This window comes from Clytia hemisphaerica, unplaced genomic scaffold, assembly GCF_902728285.1.
Source record: "Clytia hemisphaerica strain Z4C2 unplaced genomic scaffold, Clytia hemisphaerica genome assembly, whole genome shotgun sequence".
Taxonomy (NCBI): domain Eukaryota; kingdom Metazoa; phylum Cnidaria; class Hydrozoa; order Leptothecata; family Clytiidae; genus Clytia; species Clytia hemisphaerica.
The window spans coordinates 302,524-315,564 of NW_027104093.1; the positions used below are offsets into that span (position 1 = coordinate 302,524).

General features: G+C 35.3%; 1 protein-coding gene across 1 annotated transcript in view; it reads right to left on the bottom strand.

The window, feature by feature from the left end:
* Positions 1-12,212, bottom strand: part of LOC136812846 (2-acylglycerol O-acyltransferase 1-like) — an 81,570-nt gene extending 69,358 nt beyond the window's left edge. The window contains exon 1 of the mRNA XM_067069372.1: positions 12,192-12,212. The gene's annotated coding sequence lies outside the window, so the exon portion shown is untranslated. The remainder of the gene's footprint in view (positions 1-12,191) is intronic.
* Between the last annotated feature and the right edge of the window lie 829 nt (positions 12,213-13,041).

Below are 13,041 nucleotides of genomic sequence, written 5' to 3' on the forward strand. Positions count from 1 at the left end.
TCGGTGCGAAAATTAGACAGGTCGAAATTGATGGACAAATGATTGACAGGTATGAAAACTCAGTCAGAAATGAGAAACTAAGTCTCAGAAAGTAGAAAAAACAGATAAGGTGAAAGATAGGAAAGGGAAAATGGGCCGTCAAAAGATGATACTTCTGACCGTCGAAGATACTTCTGACCGTCGAAGATACTTCCGTCCGTTCACGGAAAAAAAATTTGCGGAGGCACTCATAGCTTCACGGAATAGGATATTGGACAAGAATCTTGAATTTTTGCGATTTTTTTTGTCGCCACGCGTGTATCCGTTTAGTTTGACTTGTCCGTGTTTGTTCCGTTGGGTTTTTCCGGGGTTTTCAGTTTTTTGTCTCTTATGGCAAACGACTTGTGACAAAGAAATTGAAACAAATCAAGGTAATTTTGAAGTCAATCTGATTTTATTCCTTCTTCGTTTTTGTTTTATTGACCAAAATGAATGAATTTTGTTGATTAGCGAAATTAAATTCCATCAAAAAGACGAAATTTCGCGAATGACCTGAAGCTCCAAGGGGAATTGGGATTTACTTCGAATAACCGGTGTAGTGAATTATTTTAACTCTCTGTAAATATTGACCCCTCATTTCCTAACTAACCATAACCATGATATTTTTATTCTCGTCGTTGAAAACATAACTCAAATATGCCAAAATTTCGCAATTTAAGGTGTCTAGATTGCTGGAAAACGCGCATCTAATTAGAGGATTATGTTCAAAATGAAGCCATTAATACAAGATTTTTCAAAGCTACCAACTTTTGGAGGGTGCGGCAAATGCAGTGATGTGAGACTATTATCATGCACTTCTGATTATTTAAAAATGACATCTCTCTACAAGGCTGACTATAAACGAAAGCAGCCGGTGAGGCGACCTTTTTTTACGATGTGTTCTGAGAACATATTTCAGCTAGGAATTTTCATCTGTTCAGATCAGATCTTCGAAAATTGATCAGCTAGAAATGAAGATGTGTTCTGGCCGTTCTGGCGAGACTGGGGTATTATCCAAGGTCATCTAACATGTTCTTGCTTCAGAACACATCTTTTAAGGAGACAGGGGTATATAATCAAGAGAAAATTGATGTAATCCTAACCCTAGAAATTTTCAGAACACATCTTTCATGCAGAAAAACGAATATCTTACAAGTTTATCTTGGCAAACTGTTTTTTTCTAGATTTTATTAGAACACATCATTTGTATACAAAATTGAAAGGTCATAACATTTGATCGAAGAAGATAAGAACACATATTTTTAAAAATCTCTCCACCGGCTGCTTCTGTATGGCTTCGATGGAAAAACTATTAAGAACAAGTTAAGAACAGTTTAAGGGTTTACGGAGTTTTGGAGTTCAATTTTAAACATTGGATCTCGAATGGAGATGAAATGAAAGTCAAATTCACAGTGGGGCTGAAATTCCAGGGTATTTTCCCACCGGGGATGATTAAATGGATCAGGTAAGGTTTCCGTGGGCGCTGGTTGAATTCTTTATCAGTTTTCGAGCCAGATAAAGAATTCGCCCAAGGATGACTTTACTGACCAGATTTATTGACCGCGGGTCTGTGACACAGGGGTGTCAGAAAATACTCACAACATGGTTTAAAATAAGAATATTTTTCAAGCTTTAAAACTGTGCCTATAAATGAACCTCAATTTCAGGCTAGAAAAGACTATTGACTTAAAGTTTTGGCAAATGTTTGGTGTTGATCATACTAGGCTACGTCATATCTTCCTTTGTTTCGAGCGTAAAACTCCTACTCTTCGGGAAATGCGCACTGCTTTTGTTTTGAATATTGAATTTCATCGCATGCGGACTGAGGTTTTGATGAAACAATAAAGAGTTTCGAAACCTAAGCCAATCAGCTGTGTTTTAAACATTCTTCTTTGAAACACAACTGGTCGAAAAAAATTGACTTTGTCGGGGCCTACTCTAAGGTCCCGAATAGACGTCCATTATTAATTTTCGAAAATTTTTCGGACCCCCCCCCCCCCCCGTTTATTAATTTTCTAGTTGTTTGTTGTTGAGTTGAAGTGTAAATCAGGCTTAATCCATTTTGAACGTTCGAATTTTGGTAAAAGGTAAAAGGAAACTTCTAAATATTTTCAGACCCCCCCCCCCCTCCGTTTATTCAGACCTCCCCTGTTTATTATATTTTGCAAAAATTTCGGACCCCCCTCTTTTATTCAGACCCCCCTACTATTCGGGACCTTAGAGTATGCGCACAATTATCCAGGATTCCAGGCTAAAATCGAACTACCTGACTTTCTATTCTGCGCACGCGTAAGAAAGAAACAAATATAATTAATACCTCCAACTTACACGTTTTATTTTTTATTAGAACCCAGTTTATAAGAACATTGAGGCTGAAATTCTTCGAAAAATTAAGAACATCGTAAGAACATGCTCAGCCTCACTTTGGAAAAAAGTTTCAAGAAACTATAATTTTTTCCTCTTTTCAAGCAGTTTTAACCGAACTTAGGGATGGATTTTCTAAAATCGAGAGTAATATTGTCCAAATTTTACCAATTTTAAGTGCTCTTTATTTTGCATGATAGTGCGGACTTAGAGTCTGAAAAATTAAGAGCGCGTTTAAGAACATTTTAGGCTGAAAACTGCCAAAAGAATAAGCACATCCAGGCTCAGCCAAATTTTAGGTGTTCTAATAAAAAAAAAACGCTCGCCCGACTCGAGTCTATACATTGAAAAAATTCGCTCCTGTTGTATGGCGATTCTGCAGCGGAAAAATATGCTGACAGTGCCAACACTGCTGGGCCTTTAGGCCGCTTAGGCTTTCTTGTTTGTTCTAAACCTCCATCGATAAACTTCTTTTGCTAAAAATTTCGATTATGTTTAATCCTATTAATAAGGAAATTCCCGGTAGTGTCCTCTTGTAGCCGTGCCTATAGACCAAGATTAATGCTTAAAAGCCTGGAGCTGTCTATTGTGTAGACTATGATAATACAATCTAGCAGCTAAAATTTCACCGAAATCAGGCCAGCTGTTATGCTGAAAATGAGCATTTTAGTTGAAATATAAACTCGTCTGTAAAATACCAAAAACGCACGTGACCAAACTGAAATTTGAAAAGTGCAAGTCTTAAATGGTCAAGATCCCGGTGGGGGGCACTCGATTTTGAAAACGACCGTACAGTGCAGGAAAAATTTGGCTGAAAATCGACCCTTTAGTGTAGTTTTTCGAATTTTTTTGCTCTTTTCAGGCAAAATTTTTTGAAATTTCTCAAATTTTACCTCAAAATTTGATATTTTCTCAAATTTTACACCTTTACAGTGCACTTCTTTTTCCCACTTGCTCACAAATCAACCCTTACAGTGCACTTTCCAAATTCCAAAAAACCTACCCTTAAGGGTCGCACGTCCGGTAGGTCACTTACCGTCGCCTGGAGCGTCGCCATGTATTTTATAGACCGGTCTGCAAAGTACCAAATACTTCTAGGAATTTTTTTTGCCACAACCACCTCGTGTAAACACTATTCAGTTCCTTTGAAATTTGAAGAGAGGGATTTTTTTATCACGTTTAAGTGCGAATAACTCCTTTTTCCGTCTCTTTCATTCAAATCACTTTGTAGTGAGTACATAAATGGCATTTAAGTGCGCCTAACAGATTAACGCGCTTAGGTGCACTTAAACGCAACTAGGCACGACTTTCTGACTTTTATTTCTACACAAATGAGAAAGGCTCAAATTCCTCCAAACTGAAATACGGATGCAAGCCTAGGTATAAAAACAATTTTGAAATTACAAAAGCGTAAAATCCGAAGGGAAGTTCCCAAGGGAAATCAAGGGAAATCAAGGGAAATTTCCCGAATGCATTATCAAATAATTCGTTTTAGAAACTTTGATCTCAAAACTTATAGAAATGACATTAAATATCCCAAACTAACATTAAAAAATTATGCTGATAATGTCAAAAAACTTGAGGAGGGTGGGGATTTTTACTTGTGAGGGAAATCCCCTAATATCGTAAGAATATTGCCATCATGAAAATTTTTTCGACCGCCGGAGGCGGTTTCGTTCATAGTGGTACAATAATCTCGTGTTGCCATGGCTTATTACTTTGTCTACCATTTACTTTTTCGTTTTTTTTAACTAGATTACCCAGGTGTTTCTCTTTTTTTCCCTGGAGGTAATTCATTCGGAATTGAATAATCGAGACATGAAAAATTACTATATTGTAATCTGTTTTCAAAGAATAATTTATAATGTACTGGAGATGACATGTAGGCGTTAATAATGCGCCCACGCTCTTTCGCAAGCGTGATGCGTGATGAAAGGTGGTCGTGGTTTACATCCACACTGTGACCTAGTATTACGTCACAAGATATTAAGCTTTCTTTTTCGTAAACCCCCGGTTTCAATACAAAATAGGTTAGCGGGCCAAATTTTTATCCACCAATAATGACGGCAAAGTTGTTACGTCATATCTATTGTTTAGGTGCAAAGATTACATCATGTACATCTTGAATCAGCATTTTGCGGCGGCGGCGGCGAGGAAAAAAAAATAAAAAAGGAAGTACTCGATACGGTTGACGAACTCTCTAAAATTAATTTACAAATTACACGATTTTCACAGGTTTGATTTTTTCTTTATTTTCTTATAAGCATATACTTTATAAGAATCAAATTAATAACTCTTGATAGACTGTGATATACCTTTCGGTAATTAGTTCTTACAAAGTAAATAAGGGATGGCGCACAATATGAGCATATCTATTTTTATTATAAGCATATACTTTATAAGAATCAAATTAATAACTCTTGATAGACTGTGATATACCTTTCGGTAATTAGTTCTTACAAAGTAAACAAGGGATGGCGCACAATATGAGCATATCTATTTTTCTTATAAGCATATACTTTATAAGAATCAAATTAATAACTCTTGATAGACGGTGATATACCTTTCGGTAATTAGTTCTTACAAAGTAAACAAGGGATGGCGCACAATATGAGCATATCTATTTTTCTTATAAGCATATACTTTATAAGAATCAAATCAATAGCTCTTGATAGACGGTGACATACCTTCTTACATAGTAAACAACGGATGGCACACAATATAAACATATTCATTTTTTTCGAAAATTGCTAATGCTAAAGTGTTCTAACTCAATGATTCAGGGCCTCGTTTTTGTTCCATATATTTTGACATTTTGAAAAAATTTTTGTAATTTTGCCGTGCTTGTTTTTTTGTTTGTTTTGACAAATACCTTATGCCTTATTCGGGAAAACTTCGTCAGGGAAAAGTGACGAATTTTTGGCCAAGTGACGAATATTTTTCCCCGACGAAAATTTTCCCCGGCCTTAATAATGCGTTTACCAACTACCAGCAAGTGACGAATACTTTTCCCCCACGAAAATTTTCCCTGACTAAGCTTTCCCCGATAAAGTATTGATGTATTTGATGTGACTCATATGAAATGATACTTAGGTGAAAAAAAAGCCTTTCAGGGCCTAAACGACCTACCATAGATACGGCCCTTAAGGACCCGCTTCAGGCTTCTCAAATGGGAGTGTCAGGGTATAAATGAGCAAAGATGAGAGAAAGATGCACTCAATAGATATGAAAAGTTAGAAAAACAGGGGTAATACCCTTGCCGATCGACGGGGGTGTGCCGCTGAAGCTCTTTGAAAAAAGGGACCCTTTATGGGACTGAAATTTCAACACTTTCTCAAAAAAGAGACTTATTTTTTTATTTTGATGTTTTTGCGACCCTACTTGGGACTTATGGCGTTGACAAAAAGGTTCCAGGATAAGCGGCACATCCCTGTAGCCCTTTTTTCCCAAGTACCCCCCCCCCCCCCGGGAGAATGGACAACAATTTTTCAAAAGAATACAATGTTAGGGTCGACTTTTGGTCCAAATTTACACATACTTGCCTAAATTTTCTCTGCACTGTAAGGATTGGTACACATACGGTCGTTTCATAAATCCAGTGCCCCCCCCCCGCCCGCGGTATCACAACAATTTGACCATTCCTTTATTATATATTTTTTTCCATTATAGTGTATTTGAAAAATATGGCGACAATCCCCTGTATGACACAAAAGCTCATGTTATTGCAACCAAAGCCAATTGATCCTACAAAGTGTAATCAAAATGAATCGCTGTACTGGCAAATCATCAGGAACAACCAAACAGTATCAAGTCGTCAAGCTAAGCAATTCAACTTGGGAAATACTCTCAAGTTTAACGACCCCATCAAAGCTGCCATGTTTCTCCTTCAAAGAGAATATGGTGATTCTTCACTTTTCATTGAGGACGTACACGATGCTGTCTTCATACCTCCAACGTTTGTTTCGAATCAATATACAAAGAAGTCATCAGTAGCTATTCTTGATTATGGTGTCAAGAAAGATGTGGATAGACTTTTGAGCAATTTGAAAGGGCATTCGCCAGAGAATTGGCTGACGATGGAATTAGAAGAATTGATGCAGGCACAAAGTGACTCTGATCAAATTGACAAAAACATTTTCGATAAGTGGGCGATGAATCTCAAAATTATGTATTTAACAATCGAAGAGCTCAAAACTGACCAAGTTAATCTTCCATCAACTACGTCAGAACTAGCAACTTTTGTTCAATCTTGCATCAATGAAATTCCACAGACATCACCAGAACCAGAATTCAAAACTTTTCTACGCGAATCTCTGAGCAAAAAGAATTTCAAAAAGCTTCTTCAACAGAAAGTTCAAGAGAAACCACCGCAAGATTCGAACCTTCAATGGCTTTTTGGATTAGAATTGTCAGAATTGGGAGAACAACTTGAGCATTGGTTTTATGACCAGCTCCTACCTTTGGAAGATGACATTCTCCAGGACACAGTTGTTCTCTCATCGGTCAATTTTTTGACAAATATTCGAAACAAAATGCACAAAGAAGCAGACTTTTTGATTATCTCGTGGAAAAGAAAACTCATCATTTCCGTAGAGATGAAAAGCGAACTTAAAAACGATCGAGTTTTTAAGCAATTAGAATCAAACCATCAATTATTCGAGGAAAGATTAGGAGATCAACTGGAACCGGGATGGACATTTTTTCCGGTTATTTGTGCCGGCAAATGCCCGATTCTAATGAGCAGTCAACATTTCATAACGATGGAAACAGATATAAAAAGATGGCTGATGAGTATTTTCAACAAATTCCCAATCCTTCAGCCAGCACAAAAGCCAACACCACTCGATCAAGTTCAGAAACTTTTGAAGATCATTGTTTTTTCGATTCATGTTTCCAAGAAGGACCTTGTTGCACCAATAACCAGCTCCAATTGGGTGGATTACGTCCACAATGCCATCGAAAACGTATCGACTAGTGACAATATTCTATTTTATTCTAATCAACAAATGGCAGTACTGAATAGCAACGATCCACGCTTTAACAAACTAATGATTCTTGGACCTTTTGGAACAGGTAAAACAGTTTTACTCCAACATAAAGCGATACAGCTAACGAACCACGATCGATATAAAGGCAAAGTCATGTATTTGATTCAGAAAGATGCGCTATTCGACAGAGGTCCTAATCTCAGCAGCATGCTTTACCATCGAATGAAGATTGATCTTGAAGAGAGACATGGAATTTTCGTCATGGATGTTCGTGATCCGACAATGGTAAGCAATTATTATAAAAGTAAGCATACAATTAATTAATCAATAAGTTAACTACATACATTGCGATTCTCCTTAATTTCGAAAGACCCTCGTAAAATATTATCTATAATTCGTATCTCTCTATAGAGCTAGACTTCGCGCTCGAGTTCGATTTAGCAAGAGTTATAACCATAAAATAAACATAAAGCCAAAAAGGATTTGAGATCCCAAGCTGCTGTTATATGAAGACCAATAAAATTTTGCTGAGCCAGACTTTTTTTCCAGCACTTCAAGCTGTTCTTGTCAAGTGAATTGTTGACATTCTGCGATTTTCTGAATGTGTTCTTATTTTTTACTTTCGTTAGCAATATTCTTTCAAAGTTCTTCTACAGTCGACTCTCCCTAATGCGATATCTTCAAGAGACCAAAAATCTTTTTTTCGAATTAGAGAAAGATTTGAATTACAGAGTAATATAAACCACTTTTCAGCTGAGGAAACCAATTACAAATTACGAAAGATTCGAATAAGAGAGGTTAAAATTAGAAAATGTTGACTGTATCAAGTAGAAAAAAGAAAGTCGTGAATAAACAAAATGCTTTCATGAAGAATGCTCTGTAAGTTGTATTTTCCTTCTTACCATAGTCACCGGAGGTACATAAGAAGGACCTTGAACAAATCATTCAAACGATCGCTCAGCATGACATCAAAGCCATTTTCTGTGACGAATTTGGGATAAATTGTAATATTGAATTGCTGAAGAAAATGATGGAAACTGTGGATTTCTTATGGATCGTTCCATCGACTGAAAATTTATGTTATAGTAATTTCGAACAATGGGAAGGTGATTTCATTTTTCTCAATCTCTCGCAAAATTTCCGAAATTCGCGAGAGATTGTGAAAACAACATTATCGTATCCTGAACAGAAGAAATATGAGTACAAAAAAGGTCTCGTTATGCCTCTTGAAAACTTCCCATGTGGTCGCGCCCCTGTATTCGTGCAAACCTTCGATAAAGCAATAAAAGAAGCACGAGAACGAACCAAAGGTGGAATTTTAGTCATCGGTGTCAATTCGCCGAAAATAAATGAAGTTTTAAACCAGATGAATGAGACATGGAAGAATTATAATCACTTTCAAAATGATTTCAAAGAAAATGAAAATCCATACACATTTCTCCACGAAGGAAATGTTTTGATCATTGATAATTTGGTAACTTACGGATTCGAATGGAGCACAGTCATTATAATGGAGACTGATTTAAATAGTGGATTCGTTTCTAATCATGCGTGTAATCTGATGATGAGGTGTACCACACATCTCATCATGTGTAAGGAATGAATACTTGGTAAACATTGAAATTTCTCCAAAGTCTTTAGATTTAGAATATTGAAAATTAACAATCATTGAAAAAAAAGCGGACAAATTATTATTCAAGATATGCACCATTGCAATATCTTCTGACATTTACATCACGGACTCAATAGCTGATTGGTTGTAGGTGACGTAAAATCAGTCAATACGTCACTTTCAACCAATCAGCTGTTGGGTCACCGGAAGACATTGCAGTGGTGTATATCATAAATATAATTTAAAATTCTCATAGTTTGTGTATGAGAAACTTTATGACTTGTATGCTTAATATTTTAATCTCGAAAACCTGTTAAATCCTCTGGGCACTGAATACATATCGATTGAGCAGAGAATTTGAATCGTATTTCAATCTTTTTAAGCCCAGTTTAGACGATGAGTTTTGAGGATTTCACTTGAGACAAAACGTTTTTTGGGACACACTGTAGATAATGTTATTTTTTTGTTTGTTTATTTTTTTGGTGTTTCGTGCCGAGTTTTGTAAAATTTACTGAATGATTATTTTCTTTGGTTTGAATGACGATAGGTTTTCGTTTATATGTTTCCGAAATTTGGTTTGTATTTTAGTAACTAATACTAAAATTTCAAAGTTTACTTTCAATAATTCAGTACATAACTTAAAGTTAAGTGCTTCTGCACTTGTTTGAATGTACAAGAGAAATGTGATCTGTATGTGAAAAAATCCGCGTGTAAAAGTTAAAAGATTGTTTAGGAAAATGAGATAATTAGATAATTAAAAACTGTTTAGATTTAGACAAGGGGTAAATAAAATCAATAAAAAATCAATAAAAAATCAATTATTAAGTAATTTAAATTACAATTTCATCTTGTCCATTGGGCTCTTCCAGAAAACGTTCATACAGGAGGGGGTGGAGGATAGTGCTCGGGGAGAGGGGTAGTGAAAAATCTAAAAATTTGTCTTTTCCTGGGGGGGCTTACTTTGATTAGGGGTAATTTTGCTCTTGTCATGGGTAACTTTGAATGTCCAGGGGGGGGGGTCAACTTATGTTGTCAAAATGTTTAAAATATAGAAAACAATTGACGCCAAGCGACGGCCGAATGACAGAAGCCATTTGAAAAAACTCACAGTTCTGACCCACAAAATCGAAGACGGTAAAAGTGCTGAGTTTACCGTCGTCCTCGGTCAGTCAGGATGTAGACAAATTAGAACCCTACCGTCTCCGTCGCTGAAAACACACATATATATCCTTGCTGGCGTAGCCGAAAAGCTTTTACTACTGTAAGAAATAAGTTTTGATTCTTTGATTATATCCTTATACTAATGTCTTTTTTCCGTCACAGAGAAAAGTATGTAATTAAAATTTTTAGCCAGTACCTTTCCAAAATAAACCAAACTTTTTTATTTGTTGATCTGCGTAAAAATGAGGTTTTCGTCTAACAGGCTTTTCCACGATTAGTAATCCCTAAAGCCCTATTCGAATTATCAGATTCGTGAAATTTATAACATTATAGTGATTTTATAAACATTTTATTGTAATTTTCTATACCATTCTATATAGCACTGACGATGGTTTTTTGTTATTTGCACATTTTGTAATAATGAAATTTATTAAAAACTAAAAACATTTGATTAAAAATTTTGTTTGAAATCAACTTAGTTTTTTTATTTGTTTCCATAAATTTAATCCGAGGTCATATCTCGAAATAACTTTCGATGTTGTGCTTTAAGCACTTTCAGGCAAAACAAAGTGAAGATCGCAAAAAATATCCCTGTTATTGTTTTCGAAAACCCACGAATCTCCTGATTGTTCAAGCGCTGTAATTGTAATGTCACGTGACCTAGGTAGGATTTCTTACCTAACCACGGCACAGTTTTCAGCCAAAGCACGACATCTAGCCCTTCGGGCTTTATAAATATTTAAATCCTCGAGTTCGTCTATCAATACGCTCTTCTCGAGATGCATAAATTTATTGTTGTCCTCGTTTTCAAACAGATTTCATTGCTATGAAATTATACATTTAAACCAATTTAAATTCCCAAAAGGCAAACATTAACTCTAAAACAAAAGTACTTGAAATTCAAAATGTCTCATGAGGTATAAGCAACACAATTATCATTGTGAATATGTAATTTTATAGCAATGAAATCTGTTTGAAAACGAGGACAACAATAAATTTATGCATCTCGAGAAGAGCGTATTTATAAAGAATCAAATCTCTTTCATTTGGAAAAAGAAATGTGGCACAGACTTAAATTTTGATTGGATATTTATTTGTTGAATGGCATCAGTAAAATTTTAGCCCTACTGGGAAATTGACTTATCATTCCAATTTAAAAGTTAATGGACAGGCAATCCAACGAGAATTTTTTTATCCCAATTTGGCACTGAAACAGGGGTGTTATATCATAAAAAGGATTAATACTAATAATCGAATAGAAAGAACGGCAACTTAGCCCAACTTAGAATTAATTTTAAAAGGGCCATCCGGCCGAAGTGATATCAAATGGCATAAACAATAGACTTGTAAACAAGTCTGTAATTACTCTGGCTATAAGAACTATATAATGATAAAAATAAAAAGTAAACTATAAATGTCCACGCACGGGGAAAAGGAGAATTACAGACTTGAAGCCTCTTCCACGCCTTTTTTTTCTTCAGCTAAAATCATAAGCTCAGACATACAGATTTCTGTATGTCAGGTGCGTACGTGTTTACGTTTATTTTTCTTTCTTTTTATTGCGTTTTAACAATTGTTCTTTTATTTCTATATTCCTAAGTTCAATGTTACTACGAAATAGCATTTAGTCAAAAAAGTTGGATGGTTTCTCAAAAATCTAAAAAAAGTTGAAAAATTAAACAACGTTTTTTGAGGGAAGAAGCTTCTAGTCGTTGAAATTAAAAAAAGAAAAAGAAACATCACTTTTTCGATGCTTTTTCTTTTCAGCTTGAATTTTTAGATAGAGTCTGTTTTCAACGACTTGTTTACTAGTCTACATAAACAATAGTATATTGGAATGTCTTAACGAAAAAATCGAGCACTTTAAGAGCGCTCAAACTCTTGAAGGTTTTCCTTTTACATAAGTGTTTCCGTTTCATATATCGGACACATGTTTCATATCAGGGTAAGGTAGGACCTATTGTTATATTGTGCTCGCTAATTCAAATTTCTAATTAGATTTTTCGCATTGCAAAAAGTCATCGAAAATAGTAAAAACAGTAACTTACAATCCAATAATGAATATGATTACGTATTATTCTATGATTTTCTTGTCATTCATCCGTCAAACACCATTTGGATATTATTTTTCAATAATCTATTTTTTCTAATTTTTGGTCAGCCTAAGCTGAGCATTCAAATAGGTAAAATTTTCTTCTTCTACTTCTTCCACCATAAGACGGCAAAAAAAAAAAATCCGATTTCCCGATCTCACTTTGATTTCTAAACTTTCTTCCGATCGGGTTAACTTTTGGGTACTTTTAGCGTACGTTGTTTTTACAGATCATAATGTGCTCAGTTTGATTTCTCAACTTTCTTCCGATCGGGTTAACTTTTTGGGTACTTTTAGCGTACGTTGTTTTAACAGATCATAATGTGGTGTTTCAAGATGGCGGCTCAAGCGATAGTCAGATGTTCAATTCAATTCAATTCAATTCAAAACATATATTTACCCGAAGGAAGGGACACCAAGTTTAGAAACCTAATTACAAATGGTGCAACCTAATAAAAAAATGAAAAGTTTTAAGCAAAATAAAATAAAATATGATAAAACAAATAATAAAGTATCCTATATCCTAAATAAATCTTTTTTCTTTTTCTTTTTGTATTTACATTTTTAGTTTTTTCATGAAATATATACAGTTAAAAAATATAAGACTCTGGTATGCAATTATTGTTGCTGAGGGGGTTCCTGAGGGGCGTATTTGTTGAGGTAAATTATGAATATGTGATAATAAATCTAGTGGTTCTATGATTTGCAGATTTTTGTCATCAAGATGCTCTTGTAAATTATTCCATTGACGTGAAGCTAGCCGTGTGAGGAGTGAGGGCCAAAGGTGGTTGTATTGACATTCCTGA